Source organism: Panthera leo, chromosome B2 (genome assembly GCF_018350215.1).
Source record: "Panthera leo isolate Ple1 chromosome B2, P.leo_Ple1_pat1.1, whole genome shotgun sequence".
Lineage (NCBI taxonomy): Eukaryota > Metazoa > Chordata > Mammalia > Carnivora > Felidae > Panthera > Panthera leo.
This window is the reverse complement of record NC_056683.1, coordinates 138,784,508-138,811,128: the sequence shown is the minus strand read 5'-3', so window position 1 is coordinate 138,811,128 and position 26,621 is coordinate 138,784,508. Positions and strand designations below refer to the sequence as shown.

Here is a 26,621-nt window from a genome sequence, read left to right as displayed (position 1 = left end):
ATTTAATCCAATTTAGGTTTGTGTGTGGTAAGCCTACTCTTTCTCTGTGAATCGAAGATGTCTGGCACTCACTCTCGAGTGACAATTTTAATTGAGTATAGATATCTATGTGGAACTTGAAAGTATTATTCCACTAACTTCTGTCCTCACTTACTGCTAAGGAGAAGCCTACTGTCCAGAACTGTCCAGTCTTTGTAGTTAAATCTGGTTTTTCTACCGGATTCTCTTAGGAGATTTCTTTTCAATTCTGGAGTTCTACAGTTTCACAGAACTTTATGTAGATTTGCTCGTGTATTTCCTGCCCATGTTGCAATGTGATTCTCCCAAAATTAGAATGTGCCCTTCATCCGTTCTGAAAACATTATTTGCTATTATCTTTTTGAGTATCCCCTCTTTCCCGTTTTATCCTCGTCTTCTAGACTCTTATTAGACATTTTGGACCATCTCATTCTAGCTGAAAGTCTTTCAATCGCTGGAAGGTTTCCAATCTCTTTGTCGCTCTATGCTACATTTTGAGGAATTATTTTAGACCTCTCTTCACACTCACTAGATGTCTCTTCAGCTTTGATTAGTCTATTAATGGTCTACTGAGTTTGTAATGGGGGTAAGTGCATTGTATTTCTACAAGTTCTATTTGGTTCCTTTTCAAATATTTCTGTTCTCGCTTCATAGTGTACTATTATTTTTATTCTTAACGATTAGTTCTAACATATTATTTTCTAATTCCTAGAATTTTAGTATCTTCAATTCTTAGAGTACAGACATTCCTCATTATTGTGTTTTCTGTCTCTTCAGAGTGGGTTCTTTCTTCATGTTTGCAATTTATGACCATGAACTCATCTTCAGAATACTTTTCTCTGCATCTCATGTTATTTCTGCTGTTTGTACCCGAGATTTCACCTAAGGCCAGCCTTTAATTTATTACCTTCCTACTATCCACAGCTGATGAAAAGAGAGAAACTGGTGGATGTGAATACTGTCTACATTCATTACTCAGCTTCTAATTCTTTTTTGTCCCTTGAATGTTAAGTCTTGGTTGAGTAAGTCAAAAGGAATAAGCAAAAAAAAAAAAAAAAAAAAAAAAAAAAAAAAATCAGAATATCGTTGGGAAAGGCCAACTGTAATTCACCCACGAGGCCTCCTTGGGCCCCATCATCTTAGTGAATTCCCCACACACCAGAGTATGACTGTAGCTTAGAAGGTGAGAACATCAAATGTCACCAGTATACAGAAAGTGGAACTGCCTCCCACTGAAAGAAGCACACAATCGAGCTCAGAGACCACAGGCTTTTAACAAATGATGAAAAATGTGCCTTTCCAGCCCACCAAGGTATCTGCAGCAGCGGGACTGGCACAGCAGATAAACACGGGGTGATAAATCACCATCAGGAGGGTATTTGCCAAACTTGGACACAAAAGAAGGGGGGTTACCTGGATAAAAAGAAATTTTAATGCTATCAGGCTAAAGACCTGATATATCCAACCTCCCCAACCCTTCCTGGCCAATGAAACATAAATGTTTAAAGTTCACTGCATGGATTACTAGTGCTAGGTTACATACTCAGATCTTACGGACCTTTCTGTCTCTACCAAGTGATTTTGCACGTCTCTGCTCGGATCCACCATAAGCTGTTTTACAGTGTAACTTTAAAAAAAAAAAAAAAACATTTATTTAATGTCAGCACAGAGCCTGATGTGGGGCTCGAACCCACAAACTGTGAGATCATGACCTGAGTCGAAGTTGGACGCTCAACCGACTGAGCCACCCAGGCGCCCCTACAGTTTAACCGTCAAAGAGAAATGAATTCTCCTTGTTTCTAAGTCACTGAGAAAGATGATCATCAATTTTTTCGGTAATATTGCCAACCTTGTTAGCATTCCACTAATGATAAAATATGTAGTGTTTTTGTAGTAACTATTTTGAAATAGTTTCAAGTCTACATACAAGTTCTTGTAATGTCAAGAACTCTCTCATGCCTCTCATCCAGATACCAGATTCTCCAATTATCACCCATTTACGATAGTTGCGTCTTTCTCGCTCTCTCCTTCTCTCCCTCCCTTCCCCCACTTTTTGCTCTCTCATTATATACAGGCTTTAGAGTAATATCTTGATGACTCTATGATATTCTTGTCATCTGAACTTCCTAAGTGTAAATATTATTTCCTTAATGTTTCAGTACTTCGGATGCCCGACGTCATGATAACAACCATTTTTCTTCTATTATACCGTTAAAGGTATAGAAGGTCGAGACGGATCTGCAATCGGGGGATATATTCTGGCATTTGCATTTAGAAATACATGTCTATAACTCGTTTATGTACACACTCAACATACATTAATGATTCAACAAATATTAATAACACCGTTCTGCTAGATAGAAATTTATAGCAGTCAAAACAAAAACGATCCCAGCACTTAGGGAACTTACACAGTATTTCCTAAGATTTACTTCTATCATCGAATTCATGGCTAATCAGATCATGGAGAGGAGCGATTTTCCTCTGCTGCCTTTCACACTGTCAATTTCGTCATCCTTAAAAACTTCAGTGTTTATTAAGTGTAATCAGGAGATCATTAAAATATTTAAAAGTTCCAGGACAGCTGGGTGGCTCAGTCAGTTAAGAGTCCGCCTTCGGCTCAGGTCATGATCTCGCAGCTTGTGGGTTCAAGCCCCATGTCGGACTCTATGCTGACAGCTCAGACCCTGGAGCCTGTTTCAGATTCTGTGTCTTCCTCTCTCTCTGCCCCTCCCTCTGCTTGCACTCTCTCTCTCTCTCAAAAATAAATAAACATTAATTTTGTTAAATATTTAAAAGTTCTGGGGCACCTGGGTGACTCAGTTGGTTAAGCATCCAACTTCAGCTTAGGTCATGGTCTCGTGGTTCATGGGATCAAGCCTCGCTTCGGGCTCTGTGCCGACAGCTCAGAGCCTGGAGCCTGCTTCGGATTCTGTGTGTGTGTGTCTCTCTCTCTCTCTACCCTCCCCTGCTCCCACTCAGCCTCTCTCTCTCTCTTTCAAAAGTAAATAAACATTAAAAAAAATTTTTTAATATTTACAAGTTCTGCCTATGACCAATCAATAGATAAGTAACATACATCATTTCAAATGGCATATTAATGTAAAATACTATCTTGCCAGCTGAAACATCAATCAATCACTGGTATTATTTTCATGGTACAAGTAAAATAATACAAGCAAATCAGAACAGAGAGATTTAAATCATATACCTCATTTTTGGGGGGCATCTTAGTCTGTATAGGAGCACTAAATAATTACACATTGCCCTCCCTTGCCCCTTCTCCCCTATTCCCCCCCTCTCTTCCCCCCCCCCCCCACACAAACCACAGGTAACAAGTTAAAAAGTAAATCTACATTCCATGGTGGCTAATGCTAAATGAGCTGGGAGAGTGACCTCTTTAAATAGGATAGCATGGGGGAAATTGCCAGCTCATTTTAAATCTGTTAAGGTCTAAAGAGGTAAGACTTCAGAAATCATTTGACAGGAAAGACTCATAGCTGAAAAGAGGGCATTTCAGGCCAAAAATATCTTGCCAGTAGACTTACAGGAAACACAAGGGTTTTAGTAGAAAGAATGCATGTTCTCGGACCAGGCGGACCTGGGTCTCAATTTTGGCTTACTCATTATTAATAGTGCATTTTTGCCCTTGGGCGAGATTCTTTCCTTCTGTAAGGAAAACAAATGTGGAGGAGAAAACCTAACTTGAACTGGAAAACGGATTCGAAATGACGAACGAGCACATAGCGTGTGCCCCGTCACTGGCCACCGATGGAGAGTCTACGTGGGAACTACTTCTGGGGATGCAGCCTCTCTACGAAGCTCTCTCTTTCCACCACGTACCTGCAGCTTTGCGGGGCAGGGGGGGGGGGGGGGGGGGGAGGAGGGGAGTGTGCTCATCCGTCCAGACTTTGCCTTTGGCATCCAGAATCTCCAGTCTTCTTATTCTCGACCGGAGAGACCACGTGCTTCGGAGAAAGCTTAAGTGGTGGGTTGAGAACATGTTATGGCTAGAACTACTCCATTTTTACCCAAATAAAACACTCTCAACCGTGTTACTTCTCTTATCATGACATATTTTTAAAACATTTTCCCCTATAGCTATGACATTCCTTCTCTACCCAACCAGATTTTTTGTTCACTTAAAAAGAAACATTTTAATGAAAGTCTCTTGCTTGCCCTGAAGTCAACTATCCCAATTTCCTTTCCAACCAACCATTTATACCAATTTTTTTTAATTAATGCTTTTTACAGACTGCTATTATTTCAAATTAGAACTGTTCTGATAAGTGAACCAATTATAAAACCGGAGGTTAGAACAGCTGCTAAAACGTACACTCAGAACAAGATTAGCTGCTGCTAATGCAACAGACGTTGCAAGACTCCACAGCAAGTAGAGTGGGGCAAAGCTTCCAGCCACAGCCAAATCCAACAACCGTCACGGCACCAATGGCCCATCGTTAATGAGCAAGCTCGGCAAGCGGGGAGGCAAGACTTCGGAAGACACAGAAACTACGCAGAACCGTACCATTCCATTACCCGATTTTTTTAAAGACGCCGACCGAGGCCAGGTGTGAGACGAACCAGCTACAGCAGCAGTGCTGTGTGAAGACCGCCCCATGCCGGGCCCCCTCCCACCCACCGCTGGGTCCTCCGGGCCAGAAGACAGCAGCCCTGTCCTGGCCGCAACCCGGGCTGAGAAGCTCTGGCGGTCAAGGGCAGCACAGGGCCTTGACCCGAGCTCGCAGGTGTGTCTGGCCGCCAGGTCAGGATGGTGACGCATCCCCTAGCTTTGCGTTCAAACAGGGAGCCGGGATCCCTCTTCATAAGCAAGCTGAGGATTTTGAGGTGTTTCTGTTCAAGCGTGCCAGGTTGATGCGTCTGTTGCGCCATTGACGGTGCTAGAAAAACATCCTGCGGCGTTTCAGCCAAACTCTCCCACGGTCTGTGCACCTTCCCTAAGACACCAGGGCCTGCGGAGTCACCCCTGCCAGTGCCAGCTCCCTCACCCTCGTGCCCCCCACGCGAGAGGCCGGCTGCTGACTCCTTCACCCCGGATGGCCTGCTCTCACCTCGCCCCTTTACTCCCTCCTCGCCCTTCACAGACACGGCCACACTATTCCAGGCAGCCTCGTGTGTCTCCTCTGCCCCTTCCTTCTCCGTGCACGGTCTGCTCCAAATCTCTCACTGCAAAGCACAGCAGTAAGTCACGAGTCGGAAATCTGTAATTACCCTGGCTCAGTCACCCACTGCGGGGTGAGCCGGTCACCTGCACGACCGGAGCACTGACCAAGCGGGCACGTCCTGGCACCAGGCACCGGTCCGTCACCCTGGGCCTTGCCGGAACAGCAGCGGGAAGATGCTGCCGGAAGACGGCCCACACGCGTCTCTACTCCGCCTGAGTGGGGACGGTGCCTTCTCTCATGCTCTCCAAACTCTGCTTCTCATCTCAGGAGGCCTGTGGACAGACAGAAGGAAGAAGGGGACAACAAGGGCCAGACAGTGGGACCCGGGGACTTCTCCTCCTCCCCGGACTCAGGTGCGGGGTGTGAAGGCCCGTGGGTGCTGGACAGCCTGGCTGCTGCTCCTGGATGAACCTGGGACAAGGAGCTGACGGGGACAAGCGTCACCTGGGGAAGGTGGCCGGGACAAAAGGGCAGAGGTGAAGATGCCGGCACCAGGCCCAGGCCGGGTCTGAAACTTGGAGCCTGCCTCTGCTCCCTCTCCCCCTTCCCTGCCCACACAGGCACAGCTTCACCAGGCTGCCTGGTAAACACCTCCACAGACGCACCCGCAGCCGCCTGCCCTTCCCCCGGCCACCGCCCCCCTCGCCTTGCATCTCCTACGAGAACAGGCCGTGTGACCATCACCATCGAAGTGGCAGAGGTAGGCCTCTGGGGCAGTGGCTGCCAGCAGAAGGGAGCCCAGCCTGCAGGGGCATCGACGGGCCACTCAGGGAACAACAGGGAGCAGACGCCCTGCACTCAGATCCTCTGACAGCCTTCCAGCTCCACGCGGCGGGCAGAGCCAAGGCCACCTCTGTCCAGGCCGGCGCAGGCAGGACAAGAACAACAATTCTCTTAAAGCAAGCCAGCCAGCCAAACACACAGCAGTGCTGGAAACAGGGAAAGCAGCCAGCCCGCTTCCTCCAGAGGGGAGCATTACCCTCCGGGGAGTCCTGGGGAGGAGGCAAAGATGAGAGGCAGCAGTGGGCACCGCCTGGGACGGAGGGAACAGAGAACCCAATACAGAGGGGCTGAACCCAACATGCTCCTCCCCAACCATCCCCCTCCCCTTTTCCTTCCCACAAGAAAATAGGGCGTGAGGGCTGGGAGCCACAGCGGAGAGTTGAACCCACTGATTAAAACCAAGAAAAGGGGCACTACGTCTGGAGGAAATCCCAGCGTGCGTGTGGGAGAGGAATCAAAGGCACCTTGGAACCTCCGCATAGGAACAGGCAGCCCCCCTCCACCCATGGGAAAGATGCACTTAGGGGCACCACCCTCCTCTCTTTGACAATTATGGAGGGAAGCAGGGTCTGCCTGCGACTTAGAGAGGCCGCTCTCTACACCTGCAGAGAAGATCAAAGCCAACCTTCTCGGCTTATCAATGGAGTTCATTCATGGAAACCCAGCAGCAAGGGAGGATCACAAGTTATCTGAGGAAAACACAGAACATGAAAGAAAGGGCTATAATGAACAAACAGAACTGGCCCCAGAAGAAGCATAACTCACAGGACAGGAGAAAACGTGTTAATAATTCTAGTATCTTAAGACAGATCTGAAATAGTAGTGTGTCCATAAAGCAAGTCCAGGCTGCTGTGAAAAAGAAGCAATCAGAAAGAGAGAGCTCTCAACAGGAGACAAAGAAACAAATTTTAAATGATCGCTTAAAAGAAACCTCAATGGACCTGAGAAATAACATGAACCACGCTAAGCACCAAGGCTGTGAACTGGAAGAAAATACTGAGAAACATCACGGAACCGATAGTTCAGAGGGGTAATATATCCAGAGGCCCAACGTCCATCCAACAGGAGTCTCAGAAGTAGCTCTAATGGGAAGGAGGGAGTAAATAAATAAGTAAGTAAGTAAGAGCATGAAGGGAGGAAGGGAGTCTCCCCCAGCTGACCAAACACACGAGCAGCAAGCTGAAAGGGCCAACCAGCCTGCAGGAGGTGAAAGAGGGACACCCAGTTACGTGAACATCATACCAGAGAGGGCTCTGCGACATGCCCCTCAGAAACCAAAGATGAGGTGAGCCTGTCCCCAGACTCCACTGGCAGGATTTGGAATGAGAGCAAGAGGAAGAGACCAAGGGGCTGTCAGAAGATCGTGGGTCAAGTCCCAGCTTGTAACTAACTAGCTGACTGACCGGGAAGAGGTCGCTGGCCTTCAGACTCCCTGAACACGGAGGGGGTGTTACGGACCTCCTTCCTCTACCCCCCTCGTCGTTCCTGCCCCCTGCATGGCAGACTCTCCCCGGAGAGTCATCTTAAATTCCCCCAGATGACTTGTGTATCCAGTGCTGAAAACCACTGGACAAGATGGACTCTAAAAGCCCTCTGGCTCTGTGGAAGGCAGCAGAGGGCATGGGGAAGAGTGGTCAGCAGAACCCGGGTGTAAATCCACTCGTGGCCTCTTCCCATCCCCGTGATTCTGAATAAGTCTCTCATCTTGCTGGAATCCGGCCTTGCTCACGTGTATGATGGAGAGCATAACGCCCTCCCCCATAATGTGATAAGGTGGAAACAAAATTGTGCAAGGAGGGGCACCTAGCTGGCTCAGATGCTACAGCACGTAACTCTCGATCTCAGGGTCGTGAGTTCAAGCCCCATGTTGGGCGTGGAGCCTACTTTAAAAAAGTCATGCAAGGAAAAGAACGTGGAAACAACACGTGACACCTAGCAGGTGATCACAAAATGGAGTTATAACAACTCTGTAATTCAGGTAACTAAGGGACAAGTGAGCTACAAAGGTCAGTGACATCCTTAAGTTCCCTGCTGTGAAACAGGTTAACCAATGGGATCCTGCCTGCAGGTGTAAACCTGCTCAGAAGGCAGCAGCTAAGGAGGCAGCAGGGAAGGGATGAGTTGGGGCGTCCCAAGTGCCAAGTGGGCCGTGGAGGGATGGGCCCCGAAACAGGATGGAGCAGGAGCCCACAGGAAAAGCTGTCCTCCCCCAGATGAACAAACCCTGTCGATAAAAAATAGGGGGGGGGGGGGGAGTAAAATAAAGCTGTAACGCTGGCTTCTAGCCAATCTGCCAACAGATTCCAATACAAAACTGTTTCAACTGAGACTATTTGTTAATTTATTCGAAAGCAAGTTGGTGACAGCACACCATTTGTTTTCCTCTCCTGCCACAAATAATGTCCAAACTGACCTAATTAGAATTATCGTGACCCCAGCAATATGAATACCTCAGATGAAGAAGGAACGTATGGAAGACTTCATTTTTTTTAATTTTTTTTTAGAAAGAGAGCACGTGAGCAGCGAAGAATGGCGGAGGGAGAGAGAATCCTAAGCAGGCTCTATGCTCAGTGTGGAGCCTGACACAGGGCTGGATGCCACGACCCTGGGATCATGACCTGAGCCGAAATCAAGAGTCAGAGGCTCAACCGACTGAGCCGCCCAGGCGCCCCTATTCTTTTTTCAAAAAGTCCTTCTTCCTCCACTGATCAGAAACTCAGAACAATACAAAATTCCTCCCTGTTTTACTCATGTTCAGTATCATTTTTTTCCACCACACCCTCTTTTCTTTGGAGCACGGATCAAGCCAAAAATAATTTGGCTAAATCCCATCCGATGGAAATAGCTTCGCCACTTAAAAGAACAGATTTTGAACTCCTTTTGATCTCATCTTTCCAGAGTCTAAAATAAGCAGAGGTGGCCTCAATTCACCATAAACATAAACAAGTTTTAGAAAGATTCCCCAAAAACCTCTGGGGAAAAAAAAGAAAGAAACTGAATTTTTGTCAATCATTTTCTGTTATTCAAGTGGCCCGAAACCATACAAAATCCCTACTTGAGTGATAATAGCATTTAATTGGTTTAGAGACCTTGTCTTTCACCTTTAATTTAGGATCCAAATTCTAGTTTTGCCCACGACGAAGTGAAAATGAGTTTGGCAGATACAGCCCAGTGCCCAGTTGGCATCTGAACAATAGACAATCTGGACCCTGAAATCTACATCTTAAAAGTAGAGGATTTGGCCGAGTTGAAAAGTCTGAACAGCAGCTGCCCGGACCCTATTGGGGCATTGCAAGTACCGTGCTCTGTCCTCATAATGAATTCTGGTACAAAAAAGCATGTGGTCTAATTCTTTGCTTTTTGCTCCATTTTCATGATATGGAATAAACAGATATTTTTATTTCTGAAAGCTGCATTTTTCATGCACAAAAAAAAAAGAAAAAGAATTTATGTGATTACTGGAGGCAAAACAAAGCAACAAGAAAACCAGAAACCCGCCATTGCTTACTTTACATGTGTCGCGCCTCATTAAATGTCTTCCTGTCTGACATTCTGCAAGTTGCTCCCAATGAGTCCATCTGGTCACTAAGCGATGCAATCAGTGACAAAGGCTCCCTAACAGCTCCATCAAAGGCCTGAGTGACACTGAGGAATTCTCAAACGTAATGAGATTATTCTAATCTCTGATTGATGAAGTACTTTTCTAAGTAAGGAAACAGATATGAAGACTAATGGTGGGGGAGGGGATGAGAAAGTAATTACCAGACAAAGAAGAGAAGATTCCGCATCATCTTTGACACAGGAATACCTCAAGGTCATAATTATCATGGAAATTTCATACAATTTCTCAGAAAATGCCTCTAAAATTTTATACGGCGACACTCTGGACGAGAAATTCAAAATTAATTGGTTTTGGTCGTAAGTCACTTAGTAATACTAAATTACAGTATGGATTATTGCCAAATTGCAGTTTGGAAAAATGGTTAAATTAAACGTGGACTAGAGTGAATTTAAACTGCATAAACCATCTTCTATCCTCAGGGGCTTCCCGGCTGTTTGTTAGTCTTCTGAATGGAACACATTTTTCCAGATATTTTTGCTTCTGAGAATAAAACTCAGAGGAAGTAAGTAGTTTGCTATACACAGTTCCTGCTTTATTCTACCTCACCTTTTGGAATAGAGACAAGATACATTAAACTAACAAACCTTAAGCTTCAGGGATCCTTCAGGGCCCTGGGAAGGGCCCCCAAAATGTGTCCACAACATGCACTCTATTAGAAGTTATAGAAAAGAAGTTTTGGTTTTCTTTTTAAGAGAACCCCAAATTCAATGCACTTGAGGTCCAATAAAATCTGGATTCCCCGGGCCCTACACGCCACTTCTCATATCCTTTACCTCATTATCCAACAGCTTCTGAAAATGTCAGGGGAGGCCAAGAAAGCAACAGAATTCTCAAGATGCCACCACGGCCGTCAGGATTTTGTCTTCAAGACACGGCCCAGGCAAGACTTCGAATAATTTCTTACTACTCAGGATGGGGGGAGAGCAGAAAAAAAGGGGGGTGAGGGAGGCACCTGATTATTGCTGAAGAGGATAGAAACAATTCTGGCCATCAAAACTTTTTTGAAGGACTGACCAAAACAGGACTCTTAAGTTGAAAACTCAGTGTATGTTAATTTAATTCCCCAAGGTAAAAACCGTGTACAGGGGGAAACAGCTCTCTTAAAAAACGGTATATATTTTTAATTACGGTAAAATATATGTAAATACATTGCCATTTTAGCCATTATTAAGTGCCCAGTCCAGTGACATTAAGAACGTCCACACCACTGTGCAGCCATCAACACCTTCCGTCCCCAGAACAATTTCATCTCACAAAACTGAAACTCCATGCCTGCTAAACACTAACTCTCCATTCCTCCTCCTCCCAGATCCTAGCAATTACCATTCTACTTTCTGTCTCTATGAATTTGACTACTGTAAGCACCTCATGTAAGCGGTGTAAGAGAGATCATACACTGTTCTGTGATGGGTTATTTCACTTAGAGTAGGGTCTTCAAGTTTCCTCCACGTTGCAGCGAGTGTCGGAATTTCCTTTTTAAGGCTGAGTAATATTCCACTGTCTGTATATACCACATTTGGTATACAAATGTCCACTCATCTGTCTGTGGACAGTTGGGTGGCTTCCACATTTTGGCCGCTGTGATTAATGCTGTTTTGAATATGCTACAAACACTTGTCTGAATCTCTGCTTTCAATTCTTTGGGGTAAATACCCAGAAGTGGAATTATTGGATTAGATGGTTATTCTATTCTTAATTTTTTTGAGAAACCGCCATATCGTTTTCCATAGCGACTGCTTCATTTTACATTCCAACCAACAGTGCAGAAGGGTTCCAATTTCTCCACATCTTTGCCAACAATTTATGGGTTTTTGTTTTGGGGTGACCAGCCATCCGGATAAGGGTGAAGCGGCACATCACTGTGGTTTGATGTGATTAGTGATACTGACCATTTTCTTACATGCTTATTGGCCATTTCTACATTTTCTAGTTTTTTGCCGAGGGGCACATCATTTCTTGCTCAGTGTCACGGATGCCCCGTGACTGCCAGTCCGTTCCAGCTTGCTGAATCCACTTACGGTAGATATACTGCAAGTTAGGGGCAAACATCCAGGAGTGGGCAAGCAGGAACTGACCTTGCTTATAAACAGTAACTGGGTTTGATTTTATTCTTCAAGAAGAGGCCTTTGTTTCTCTAATCGCAACAAGAGCTAACGAGCACTGGGATTTCATTGGGTTCCATGCGTGGTACTCCATGTTTTTTACATACATGGTCCCATTTAAGTCTCACCGTAAGACTACGGACACAAACCAGTACACTGTTTAAGGATGAGAAAACCTGGGGTTTTATATAGCTAAAGTACTCTGCTGAAAATCACAGAGAGAGGGAGCTGAGGAAATGGAATTCAAACCAGCCCTGTAGAATTTAGGGAGCGACAGTTCCCAGCCACTACATGCTACTATCCTAGTGCATCCAATACATGAACACAAAGCCCAGGAACAGGACTGCTAAGCAAACAGCAACACTTTAGGGTAAAAAGTAGAACCCAAAGGCCTTTTAGGACCATCTGTTATGGACTGAATGTTAGTGCCCCACCCTCTTCGTACGGTGCGATCTTAACCCCTAATGTGATGATGCTAGGAGTTGATGTTTGGGCAGGTGAAGAGTTTATAAAGGTGGAACCCTCGTGGATGGGATTGGCACTCTTATAAAAGAGGCCCCACAGAGCCCTCTTTCCCTCCTGCCAGGGGAGAGCACAGCGAGAAGACTGCTATAATCCAGGACAGGCTCTCCCGGAACCTGCTGGTGCTTTGATCTTGGAATTCTCAGCCTTCAGAACTATGAGAAATGTTTGTGCCATGCTTAAACAAAGAGTTTAACAAAATTATAAATTATACAGTTTAACAATTGTAACAAAAAAATGTACAGTACTTTTGTTATAACAGCCTGAACAGACTAAGCCACAAATTGGGACTGAGAAGCGGGGAGGCTGCTGTCACAAACACCTAACCATATGGAAGTGGTTTTGGAAGTGGGTAACAGGTAGAGGCTGCAAGAGTTTAAAGGTGCATGCAAGAAAGATCCCACACGACCATTAAGGATGATTCTGGTGAGGACTCAGAAAAGAACTATATAGAAAGTGGTGTGGTCCAAATGTTTGTGTCTCCCCAGAAATTCATACCATGAAGCCCTAGTCTGCCAAGTGATGGTAGTGGTAAGTGGGATTTTTGCAAGGTGATTAGGTCACAAGAATGGAGCCCATATGCATTAGATTAGGGCCCTTATAGAAGACAGCACAGAGAGCTTGCTAAGCCCTCCTACCAAGCGAAGATACAAGAACTTAGCCACATGGAAAAGGGCCCTCCCCCGACTACTGCTGGCATCCTAATCTTGGATGTCCAGCCTCCAGAACTATGAGAAATACATTTCTGTGGTTTATCAGCTACTTAGTCTATGGCATTTTGTTACAACCAATCTGAAAGGAACACGACAGAAAGCTTCCGTTTTCTTAGAGAATACTTCAGTAACCATGAACAGAGTGTAGAGATATGGATGGTCAGAGTCATTCTGATGAGGTCTCAGATGGAAACAAGGTTATTGAAAACCAGGGGAAAGGCAACCCTTGCTATGGAGAGTCAAACCATTTGGGTGCCTTGCATTGGTGTTCCCATGTTTTCTGGAAGGTTTTCTTGGAAGTGATGAAATTGGAATATGCTGAATAACTTCTAACAAAATGTTGAAGATACAGGTTGGATCATCCTGATTGCTTCTAGTAAAATTTGAGGAGGGGGAAAAAAAGGACTTAAATGTGGAATTTTGAGCAAAAAAAGAACCAGAGCTTGAAGAATTGGAAAATTCTCAGCCTATCCATATTGCAAACAATGAGAACACTGAGAGAGGGTGGCCAAGTGACCCACATTAAGGAGATTAACAGGATAGACCATTTCAATAGAATAGACCATTTCAATTTCTTCAAGAGAGAGAGAGGACTTCACAGACAATTCTGAAATTATCAGAAACTCTAACAATTCAGAAATTATCAGGGCTTCCAGGCAGATCCTCCCCTAGGGAACTCCAAGAGTGACAGCAGCCTGTGGCACTGGGCCACAGTCTATGCTGGGCCCAGATTCCCGACCTACAGAAGGTGTGGGAGAGTAACTGTTAAAGCTTTAAGCCTCCAAGTGCTGGGGTAATTTGTTACCCAACAACATGTAACTAATATAGTTACCCTTTTAAAAATTATCTTAACACTGATGAAGATACAATGCTTACACTTCTTCCAGTTTCTAAGTTTCCATTTTAGACTAAAATATTCTTTAATACGTGGAACTGAATTTATGTTGTTATGAATGTTGTAAAAAACTGAACTGAACGTAATAAAATTGGATTCAAATTTTAAAAAAACAAGAGGAAGAAAGAAGAGATTGGGATACACGCAGAGACACCAGGGCTGTGCCTGTATGGAAGAGGACTGTGGGAAGAGGCAGCAAGGAGGTGACCGTCCTCAAGTCAAGCAGAGAGGCCTCACGTGAAACCAAACCTTCTGGCATCTTGATCTTGGATTTCCAGCCTCCAGAACTGAGAGCAAGTAAACTTATGTTGTTAAAGCCAGCAACAACAACAAAACAGGATTCTATTAAAGGGCAAATTTTAAGACACAAAAGGAGATAATATCAATGAGATAATTATCAAAGAGATGATATTATTGAAAAAATATCTGATAATCTACCAAGATGGAAGCAATGTGTTCAGGCATCCCAGCAAAGATCCCCACAACAGATCCCGCCCAGATCTCCTGAAAATGGCAACCAAGGTAGGATCTCAGGCCCATGGCCCCACCCACACCCAGTTCACAGGGGGAAGAGGAATGGAGGTCATGGGAGTTGGAGTTGGAACTGGCCATCCACTCCCGGAGCCAGTACCCTCATGGCAGAGAGGAGCGTGCTGATGTCCTGTCCTGAGGCAGGGCTCTGGCCATGCAGACGGCGAGAGGCTGGTGGCCTTTCTCCCCCTTCCTACGGGGGTCAGGGTGCTGTTTGGTGCAGGAGCACCATGGCGGTCAGCCCAAACCCCTGCCCTGCCCCGCACCCCGCCACACCTGGCCTGACTCTGTTTCCCCACTTTCGTCTTTTACCTCTACCATCCCTCTCTAAATCTAGTTTCTCAGAAAGCTTCCTAACTCTCAAATAATGTAAAACCTCCCCACTCCCAGAGTTCCCCCAACGTCTCAACCAGCATCACTCATCGAGAGAGACAGCACTGAAAACCAGAACAAGCAAAACACAAACAAGGGAATTCTGCCCAACTGCCCAAAGTCACAGAGAGACGAGGAGGTCTGGAAGCAGGAGAAGGCAGAGCAGATGTGAGCTTGATACACAGGTAGAAATTCCACCGGAAGTGTGACCGCTCACTCTGGTACAGGACATCACACCCAATTTACAAAGCCCTTCACACACATGACCTCCCGCATCTTCGAAACAATCCTCAATTTGTGGTCCCACAACCACTAAGTAGTAGAGCTGGGATGTCAACTCATGCCTTTGGTCTGAAAAAATTTAGCAGAGCACTTCTGAAAGATCTCTAATTTATACCAGAATGTCTATATAACCCATGTCTTCCCATTGAATGAATGGCAGTGGAAAGTCCTGGTATCTTTCATCATATTCAGGAACCTACTTAATAGCAAAAGAATTATAATTGAAGGAAGGTCAACTCCAAACTCTGACTACAGCTACCATAAGCACTACCCCATCTGTCCAGGAGATGGATAAAAAAATCTCAGCAACCCATACCCTGCAGTATTCCGGAGCCCTCTCCGACAGGAAGTCACAATGTAGCCTAAAACCCTCTGCCTCAACTTAAGTCCATCTCCTTCTAACCTCTGCTCTATAGGCCATGTAACTTTTCACCCACTATTCATAACACCCTCACTTGCTCCTCATTTTAAAAAGTCTAACTTAGGGGTGCCTGGGTGGCTCAGTCGGTTGAGCGTCCGACTTCAGCTCAGGTCATGATCTCGCAGCTCGTGAGTTCGAGCCCCGCGTCAGGCTCTGTGCTGACAGCTCATAGCCTGGAGCTTGTTTCAGATTCTGTGTCTCCCTCTCTCTCTGTCCCAACCCACTCGCATTCTGTCTCTGTCTCTCTCAAAAATAAATAAACATTTAAAAAAAATTTTTTTTAAAGTCTAACTTTAATTTTTTTCGGGGTACCTGGGTGGCTCAGCCAGTTGAGCATCTGACTCGTGATTTCAGCTCAGGTCATGATCACAGGGTCGTGGGATCAAGCCCCTCATCGGGCTCTGCACTCAGCATGGAGCCTGCTCGAGATTCTCTCTCTCTTCCTCTCTCTCTGCCCCTCCCTGCTCGAGCTCTCTGTCACTCTCTCTCTCAAAAGAAAAAAAAAAAAAGGTTTTGTTTATATATTTTGAGAGAGAGACAGAGAGAGAGACAGCATGAGCAGAGGCAAGGCAGGGCAGAGCGAGAGGGAGAGAGAATCCCAAGCAGGCTCCACACAGCACAGAGACTAACACGGGCTTGATCTCACGAATGGTGAGATCATGACCTGAGCCCAAACCAAGAGCCGGACACTTAACCGACTAAGCCATCCAGGCATCTCCCACGTTTAGTTTTTTAATCATAAACATAGTGGTTTTTTCACACTCGCTTCTTAAGTCAGCATCGTCTTACTCAACATCTTCAATGCTTTGTTGAACAGACAGAAAAAAGCAAAGGAAACACGTAGTGTTCACTCAGCAATTTCTCTGCATTTTGCAGCCCACCTCTGCTGGCCACAAAGGGAGACCAGTTAAGGGGAAGTGGAAACACGGCCTTCTCTCTAAGCCGTCTCCTCGAATGCATGTGGCACCAAGAACAAAGTGTCAGTCTCTTTAACCCCCCACTTCCCATCGCAGGAAAAAGAGAGGGAGGGCAGGGCCAGCAAAACCCAATCCACACAAAACCAGCTGGCAGATGGTGGGTCAGAGGGCACGAGGGAGCTGAAATGCCTCTCACAACAGGTGGGTAATCTGCAGGATGACGAGGGTAAGAAGGCTTAATCAACCTTGGAGCAGTTAGAGACTTCCCTTAAATTTACGATGATCCTTACTACACGGGTATGTTTCCATTGGGAAAATTCACCAAGCTCCCAGCATGACTTGTGCTCTTTATACTTCTGTAAAAAGATTTTTTTTTTTAATACTTAGCAAATCTCAAAGGAGAAAATTCTTCAAATCAAGCTCTACTTTCTCCTATGACAGGAGAAAAAGACAGCCTCTTTACTTCTTAACGGTGAAAATGGAGAAAAAAAGAATTCCATATGGTCGGCTAGATAGTACAAAAACAGGATAGAGAACAAAGATCCAGCCAGCCATAGCTTCAGATAAGGATTCAGAACAGCAATGGATACAGAAAACAGTAAGGACTCAGCCAGAAACTCTGAGGAACACAGTGAAAATTATTCACGCTGACCAACAGTATCAGGGGAAAAATCATGTAGCTGTGGGTAATAGGAGTGAGCTGTGATTTTTTTTTTTTTCAGGACAATAGAGATTTTAAAGTCTTAATCATTGGAGAGATAACTGCAGAACTATCAGACTAAGGGGGAAAAAATGGTAATTTCTAGTTTACTTCGGACCTAACATATGCCAGGTATGGTGACAAGCAATTCATTCATTTAAGGCACACAACTAAATTTTAGGGGAGTATTTTACTGCCCCTATTTTACAGAAGAGAAAGTGGAGGCTCATTAAATTTATTAAAGGGCATACATGCATAAATAATTCACGGAGAAAAGATTTGAATCGGGTCTAACTCCTTCCAGTATGCTACCCTGGATTATCATGAAGCTTGGAAGAAAGTTCCAAACAACAGAAAAACTGTGAAGTAACAATTAGGTGAAGAGGAACTGAGAGAGTTCTAGAGAGAGAGGCTTGCCTAAGGAAGAAGGCAAATCTCTCAGAATAAAGCCCTGAACTTAACAACTACTAATTTTAGATTTCTGACCTCTAAGAATTTTAGAGCTAATAGGGACATTGAGATCAACTCACTTCTCATGGAAAAAAAGAAGAGTAAATAACATATTTCAACATATCTCCCCCTCCCCCACCTCTCTTTTTCATTCAACATTGGCCAACAAATATTTGCTGAGTGCCTACTATGTGCTAGGGCATCTTTAAAATTCTAATCAATCGTCTCCTTGAACTTTCCACCAAAAAGACCTAAATGATACACATTGTATACACAGTTACTCTTTCTTCAACCTGCCCAGATTTACCAAAAGATGGGTCAACTATTGTTCGTGAAGCATCGAATGGAAGTTCCAAATCCTAGGAAAAGTAAAATTTCTAAATTTTAAGATGTTTAATTCTAAAAATTCTAGAACTTTTCATACTGGGATGCCTGACTGGCTACAGCGTGCAATTCTTAATCTCAGGGTCAGGAGTTGGAGCCCCACATTGGGTGTACTATAATATATATATTATATACTAACTATATATTATATATAATATATATAATATAGAGTCTTGCCTAAGAAGGAAAAAATATATATTATATATAAATGTTATATTAACATATATTATATATTAGTATTATACATTATATATATATCTTATATATGTGTGTGTGTATATATATGTATATATGTGTGTGTGTGTATATATATGTATATATGTATATATGTATATACATATACCATCATAACCTTCCAGGAGGCTTTTACTTCAGTTAAGCAAGGACTGTGTGTATGACTCTGTCCCATAATCACAGTCCACTGATGGTCTTTTGTATTCAAAAGACTCATAGTATTTTAACATATGATTCTGATAAGAATAAGAAATTCCAGACTTTTCTAGAGGCCTCCTTTGGGACTAAACCAGGTTTAGTTTTCTTAATGGTGGAAAAAAGAGGCTAAATACAATTCCAAATCGCTCAGACCTTACAGTTCCAGTGATGATGGTCATCTCTTTCTCTATGTCTCTTTCTCTCCCTCTCTCTCTCTCCTACACACACACACACACACACACACACACACACACAAATAACAGGGTATCTGCAAAACTCCAAAATTATTCTGAGTCTGATTTAAACACAGGAAAATAAGGTTTAATGCCAAAAATAAAAAGTTAGAAAATTAAATTACCATTTACATACCCATCCAGCAAATGAGAAATTAGTACCTACCATGATTAAACAATAGGCTCATTTCCTCCAAACCAGACCTCTACCTTTTTCTCTTCAGCTATGAAAGTTTCTTTGACCCCTTCAAGTTTCACTGAATTAAAATTTTATATTTCCCTAAATTTACTTAACGTAGAGGCACCCTGCTGGCTTAGCTGGTAGAACATCTAACTCTTGATCTCAGGGTCATGAGTTTGAGGCCCATGTTGGGTGTACACATTACTTTAAAAAATAAGTAAATAGGGGCACCTGGGTGGCTCAGTCAGTTAAGTGCCCAATTCTTGATTTCGGCCCACGTCATGATCTCACAGTTGTGAAATCAAGCCCTATGTCCGGCTCCATGCTGAGCACAGAACCTGCTTGAGATTCTCTCTCTCTCTCCCTCTCTCTCTCTGCTAGTCTCATCATGTGCATTCTCTCTCTTTCTCTCAAAATAACATTTTTAATAAATAAGTAAATAAGACACAATTTTTAAAAAATATTTAAGATGGACTTTTATTTTGCTTATTTTCAGTAAGGATCCTCTAAACATTAAAAATATTTATAATTAGGGGCACCTGGGTGGCTCAGTCAGTTAAGCACCCAACTTCAGCTCAGTTCAAGATCTCAGGCTTCGTGAGTTTGAGCCCTACATCAGGTTCTGTCCTAACAGTGAGGAGCCTCCTTGGATCCTCTGTCTCCATCTCTCTATGCTCCTCCCCTGTTCGTGCCCTCTCTCTCTCTCTCTCTCTCTCTCTCTCTCTCTCTCTCAAAAATAAACATTAAAAATTACTAAAAATAAAATAAATAAAAACATTTACAATTAGCCAGTAAAAATGTTCTAAACTTTGTTCTAAACTTAAAATCTTCATATAAAAGAGTATCTATAAAAACATTTACAACTAACATTATATTTAAAATGGTGAAGACCGAATATTTCCTACCTAAGACCAGGAGCAAATGAACATTGTCTGGAGGTACTAGCCAATGCAATAAGGCAGGAAAAATCAGTTAACTAACCTAGCCAGGATTCAAACATGGGACTCACAGACTGTCATATGCTTTGAGCCAAAACTCCATGAAGAAGCTACTGGTAAAAGCTTCTTTCATTTTTTTTTGATTCACTCTGTTGCAAGAATACAGCAAACATCCAAATGAAAATGTCCAATTGGAAGCTAACAACTCTGGACTCACAAAAGAGGTTCCAACTAGAGGTGTATTAACTGGGCAGAAATGGGCATGTATGAATGGTAGTTGAAGGCAGGGGCAAACACAGCATTATCTTAAGAGGATAAAGAAGACCCAGGATGGTCCCCTAAAGAGAACATCATCTCCTGACAGTGGGAAGAGAATCTAAAGGGCAACAGGAAACGAATGATGAGCAAAGAAAGAAGAAAGCCAAGAGAAAGGGGCTAGGCTAGAAGCCAATGGCAGCAGATGCTTCAAGGAAAAGAGACAAGAGTGTTCAAGGAAACAGAGCTGCTCTAAGAAAGATGCACATGAGAACTATCTCTTGGGCAAAATTTCTTGTTCTGAGTGTAATTCATATCTGGCATATTTCTCTTTTAAATAAGAAACTAAGTCGGGTTGCCTGGGTGGCTCAGTCAATTGAGCATCCAACTTCGGCTCAGGTCATGATCTCGTGGTTCGTGGCTTCGAGCCCTGCATCAGTCTCTGTGCTGACAGCTCAGAGCCTGGAGCCTGCTTCGGATTATGTGTCTCTCTCTGCCCCTCCCCTGCTTGCACTTGGTCTCTCTCTCTCAAAAATAAATAAACGTTAAAAAAAAATTAAATAAGAAGCTAAGTCTTTCTAAAACTTCTTTGTTATTTTTAAACATAAAACACTTGCTTTGTTTCTACTCTGGATTTCAGAACCAAAGGGCTATACCAATTACAAGATTAGGGAATATCATAAAATAGATATTTTTAAACCAAAGATATTATAGACCATAAATAATATTGTTCAAAAGCATAAGATTAAATTTAATCTTTTTCATTGCTGCCTGGGAGAAAGAAGCCAGCTGCCCTCCAGGAATCAAGAGTATAAAGCTTAGCCATGGCTCCTAAAAGACCACAGAAGTGGCCCAGTGGTAACAACACAAAACTTGGTCTCTCAGGGCTACCTTCCAAAAGGGCTGAGGCAAGGATGCAGAGGTTCCAAGGCCATCATTATGGCAATAAATATGCAAGTACACAAAATGGGACCCAGCTGTATTAATCTATTTCCAACATCCAGAAAGAAAACCATAAGACCTGAGAACAAGGAAAATCAAAACCAGTTTGACCGGACATGTTTAATGTACAACATAGCAGTCACATATGGAAGGCACCATCATGGCCAACAAAGATAGAAAACGCAAATGAGCTATGGTCCTGGAATCTCAAACTATAATAAGTTAACACATAGTTGTTGTCTGTATATAGACAGAAAATATTAGGCCAAAATTATTTTAGTCTATATACAGCAAAAATGTTAAAAAAAAACAAAAAACAAGTCTCCTGGGTCTCTACTCCTCCCCATTTGACAGACAGCTGCATCTTCTGGGGCAGTGCCAGCCATGTCCCCAAGACATGATGGTGAAGGTCGGAGCAAATGGATTTGGCCATATTTGGCATCTGGTCACCAGGGCTGCTTTTAACTCTGGCAAAGTAGATACTGTAACTGTCAGAGACCCCTTCACTGACCTCTGTTATAGGGTCTACATGTTCCAATATGATTCCATCCACAGAAAATTCAATGGTATAGTCAAGGCTGAGAATGGGGAAACTTGTCATCAATGGAAAGCCCATCTTCATCTCCCAGGAACAAGATCCCACCAACATCAAAAGGGGTGATGCCAGTGCTGTGTTGTGGAGTCCATGGAGGTCTTTGCCACCAGGGAGAAGGCTAGGGCTCACTTGAAGAGTAGGGTCAAGAGGATCATCATCTCCGCCCCTTCTGCTAATGCCCAATGTTTGTGATGGGTGTGAACCATGAGAACTATGGTAACTTCCTCAACATTGTCGGTAATCCCTCCTGTACCACCAATTGCTTGGCCCCTCTGGCCAAGGTCACCTATGACAACCTTGGCATCATGGATGGACTCACAGCTACAGTCCACACCATCAACTGCCACCCAGAAGACCGTGGACGGCCCCTCTGGGAAGCTGTGACATGATGGCCGAGGAGCTGCCCAGAACATCATCCCTGCTCCTACTGGCAGTGACAAGGCTATAGGCAAGGTCACCCCCAAGCCGAATGGGAAGCTCACTGGCATGGCCTTCCATGTCCCCACCCCCAAAAGGTCAGACATGGATCTGACCTACTGCCTAGACAAAGGTGCGAAATATGATGGCATTAAGAAGGTGGTGAAGCAGGCATAGGAGGGCCCCCTTAAGGACATCCTGGGCTACACTGAGGACCACGTTGTCTCCTGCAACTTTAACGGTGACACCCACTCTTCCACCTTCAATGCTGGGGCTGGCATTGCCCTCAATGACCACTTTATCAAGTTCATTTCCTGATGTAATTTCCTTATGGTCCACACTGCCTCTAAGAGCCCCCTGGACCACTAGTCCCAGCGACGGCAAGAGGGAGAGAGAGGCCCTCAGCTACTGAGGAGTCTTGTCCCCCTTCCCCCAACACACTGAGAATCTCCCAATCTTCACACAGTTCCCATCCCAAACCCCTTGAAGGAGAGGGGTTTGGGGAGCCCTACCTTGTCATGTACCATCAATAAAGTACACTGTACAAAAAAAAAAAAAAAAAAGTCGCCTGCATCCTCAAGAGGCACAGAGTACAAAAGTACAGGATGAAGAAAACAAACCCTAATTGCCCTCAGAGAATTCTCCCTGAATTATTTTGGAGATGCCTCAATTCTCTATTTAATTTTGTCTCTGTGTGGACAGGGATTTAATGATTAATACCACACAGGACACAGATTCCTAGCAGCATCTGTATTTTTCAAATGTAAACCCGCTGAGTGGTCCACTCCATGCACCGCATGGTGAGTGGGTGGTAGGGAAAGGGTCAGCATTCATCTTTCTAAGCTGTAATTGTTGTTCACAGAACAACAGGTTCACACAGGCTGAAGACATGTGCGTGTACAAGAAGAAAACACACAGAAACAGTAAAGAAACCATTCTGGCAAAATGGCTTATCCTCTTCAACCTAAACAATTTCCCTTCTCGCACTGGTGCCAACTTTCCAACAAATGTGCAAAATTAAGCATTTTCTTTTCTATATGCTATGAAGTATATTTGGTATTTTGAGAGGCTCGTCTATCTCCTCTGGTATTTATGGGAACAGTGAATTTTTTACCTCAATTAATTGCCCCTGGGTTCACTCTAGACACCTTCCAAATATGAATTTAAGCAACTTTTCATAGATCCCTCAAATTCAAGATACAACATGATATTCAGTCCTAGGAGTTTTCTTTATTCTCGATTCTACCCGTAAGTGAGAAAAGTAAGATCATTGAAATGAGTAATGCTATGGAGGGTTTGTTTTTTTTTATTTTTTTAAGTTTATTTTTGAGACAGACAGTGCAAGTGGGGGAGGGACAGAGAGAGAGAGAGAGGGAGAGAGAGAATCCCAAGCAGGCTCTGTGCTATCAGCACAGCCCAATGCAGGGCTTGAACCCACGAAACCGTGAGACGTCATCTGAGCCAAAACCAGGAGTCGGACGTTTAACCGACTGAGCCACCCAGGAGCCCCAGTAATATTATGTTTTAATCATTAAGTCAATGACCCAGAAATCTGATACATTTAGTTCCTTTTATTTGAATACAGGATTGGCAGTCTGTTCAGTTTTACATGAAAGTCACAATACCCAGATGAACCGCCTTTTCTTATAATCTGAGAAAACTAAAAAAAGAGGAAAAAAAAAACAAAAAAACCTGGAGGGCTGCCTGGCTGGCTCAGTCAGTGATCTCAGGATTATAAATTCAAGCTCCACATTGGCTGCAGAGATTACTTAAAATAATCTTTATGAAAAAAAAAAAAAAAAACAAAACAAAACTGGGGCACCTGGGTGGCTCAGTCAGTTAAGTGTCTGACTTCAGCTCATGATCTCACGGTTCGTGAGTTCGAGGCCCGCCATTGGGCTCTGTGCTGACAGCTGGGAGGCTGGAGCCTGCTTCGGACTCTGCGTCTCCCTCTCTCTTGTTCCTCCCCTGCTTGTGCTCTCTCTCAAAAATAAATAAAGATTTTAAAAAATTTAAAAAAAAAAAGCTGGGGACAAACTATAAATAAAATAGGAAAAAATTATTTACGGTATCAGCAACAGGGGCGCCTGGCTGGCTCAGTCGGTAAACCATGCAACGCTTGATCCTGGGGTCATGAGTTCAAGCCCCACATTGGGCATAGAGCCTACTTAAAAAAATATCAGCAATAGTGACTCAATCACTTACAAAGGCTCACTTGGATTTGACTAGACTAACTCTGATACCTAACACATACAGATGCATATATATATTTAGCCTTACAAAAACAAAATGACAGGATTTTCGGCACACTGGTCAAAGAGTTAAATATGTTAGAAGGTAGCCTGTGAATACCAAGTGGGTGGCATTTCATGAAAATTCTCATCCACATGTAATAAAAAACATAATAATGGTCAGGGAGGACAAAGACCCTCATGGGAGCTCATTTTACCAAAACCATGAACGCATTCTCAAATTTAAAATTTTATGGCTACTAAGGCGTCATTACCATGCGAGAAACTTTCTTACCTGTTATTCCTCAGGTGTTCTAGCAAGAGACAGTAAAGATCTTAATCTAAACACAGTCAGCTCCCTAAAATGAGAGGTTTAATCTCATTATCTGGAACCACAGATGCTTCCTTGTCGAGCCATAAGCTCAGGGCAGGGCACTTACCAAAAGTTATTAACGGCGAACAACAGAATCCGAAATCTAATGTCCCCCCTTATAGGAAAATAGCTTTCTTCCAAGATTTACTGCACAGAAGTGAGGGAAATTAGCAAAGACAGTCTTCCACAAGCACACAAGGGGTGGTGAGCACTCCCCCGCAGTGGGACCAAACGCCTGAGCAGACAGCCCCTCAGCAGTGGGGTGGACAGGACCAGGAGGCTTGCGATCTGGAAGCGGAATAAAAGCAGAGATCGGCAGCTAACTCCTTCTCGCAGCCAGCCGTGGTCGGATCCTCAGCTGGTGCTGCTTCTCAACCTTAATCCCCCCAGGTCACAGTAACAAAATGTAAGTGGCCATCACAAGACTTCCAAAACCAAGTTTACCACAAGAAGGAAGTTCGATTTTAACGCTGACACCCTAAGCCACTTCCCTTGTTCTCCAGGAAAAAGGCCCTAAGATTCATCACAACTTGGCTATGAGATATCTGAGGAATGAAGTGTTTTCCTTTTTACAAGAAACAAGGATATTCAAGGGTGGTCTTGTACCAGGGGCTCATCCTCTTTCCTTGGGGATTCCAGCCAATCTCCCTACCTCACCTCCCATGTTTGATCATCCCTCCAGCTGCCAGCCTGTCACGCTTTCAGAAAGTTATCATAAAGTGGGGCGCCTGGGTGGCTCAGTCTGTTGAACATCCAACTCTTGGTTTCTGCTCAGGTCATGATCCCAAGGTCATGGGATCAAGCCCTGTGTCAGGCTCCACAAGGGGTGGGAAGACTGCTTAAGGTTCTCGATCGCTCTCTCTCTCTCCCGCCCTCCTTCCCCCCCTCCCCCCCCCCCCCTCTCCTCCTCGCTCACATTCTCTAAAATAAAATAAAAAGGGGGTGCCTGGGTGGCTCCGTCAGTTAAGCATCCAACTTCGGCTCAGGTCATGATCTCGCAGTTTGTGAGTCCAAGCCCCGCACCGGGCTCTGTGCTGACAGCTAGGAGCCTGGAGCCTGCTTCGGATTCTGGGTCTCCCTCTCTCTGTCCCTCCCCCACTTACAACCTGTCTGTCTCTCTCTCTCTCTCTCTCTCTCTCTCTCTCTCTCAAAATAAATAAACATTAAAAAAAGTTTAAAAAATAATAAAAAGAAAATAAAAGGAAAGTTATCAGAAAGTAATATGGAAACCATTTCAAGCCTACCTGTTTCTATGGGTGACAAACTACGAAACTTACAAAGAACAGCAAATCCCTATTTCACAAAGTTTCTGAGTACACAGAAAAAGCTGGAAAGCTTACCATTTCAGGAATCCTAATGCAATAATCAAGAAATGAGGGGGCCGCTTGGGTGGCTGAGTCAGTCGTCAGCACAGAGCCTGCTTCAATTCCTGTCTCCCTCACTCTCTGCCCCTCCCCTGTTCTGTCTCTGTCAAAAATAAAAAACAAACAAACAAAAACAAGAAATGAGGAATGAATATTGTTCCTCCTTTAATGGACAGAATATCAACTTAGAAAATCAAAGACAGTCAACTGAAAATCTGCTGGAATTATTAAGCAAGTTCAGTAAGGGGACCATATAATGAATATACAAAGTGAGTAGGCTTCTACACATTAGTGATAACCACTTAAAAACTGAGTGAAAAATCCTTTATCACCTGCAAAAATTACTAAAAAAAAAAAAAACCTAGGAAGAGAGTAACAATGTATATTTATATTTAAAAACTATAAAACTTTTACTGAAAGGCATAAAAAGACCTAAAAAAAAAAAAAAAAAACCACTGAAATATTCTATGTTCCTTGATAGGAAAATTCAAATCAACAGGTCAGTTCTCCTTAAATTAGCACACATTCACTGCAATCCCAAATTGATTTTTAGAACAATGTGATAGGCTGCTTCTAAAGTGGATCTAGGGGCACCTGGGTGGCTCAGTCAGTTGAGCGTCTGACTTCAGCTCAGGTCATGATCTCGCAGTCTGTGAGTTCGAGCCCCGCGTCGGGCTCTGTGCTGACAGCTCAGAGCCCGGAGCCTGTTTCAGATTCTGTGTCTCCCTCTCTCTCTGCCCCTCCCCCGCTCATGCTCTGTCT

At 43.9% G+C, this 26,621-nt stretch overlaps 1 protein-coding gene and 1 pseudogene across 1 annotated transcript in view; one reads left to right on the top strand and one right to left on the bottom strand.

The window, feature by feature from the left end:
- The window catches only part of TIAM2 (TIAM Rac1 associated GEF 2), a 189,600-nt gene extending 163,673 nt beyond the window's left edge, over positions 1–25,927 (bottom strand). Inside the window, exon 1 of the mRNA XM_042940125.1 lies at positions 25,836–25,927. The gene's annotated coding sequence lies outside the window, so the exon portion shown is untranslated. The remainder of the gene's footprint in view (positions 1–25,835) is intronic.
- On the top strand, positions 20,630–22,292 carry LOC122220517 (annotated as a pseudogene).
- Positions 25,928–26,621: the final 694 nt, after the last annotated feature.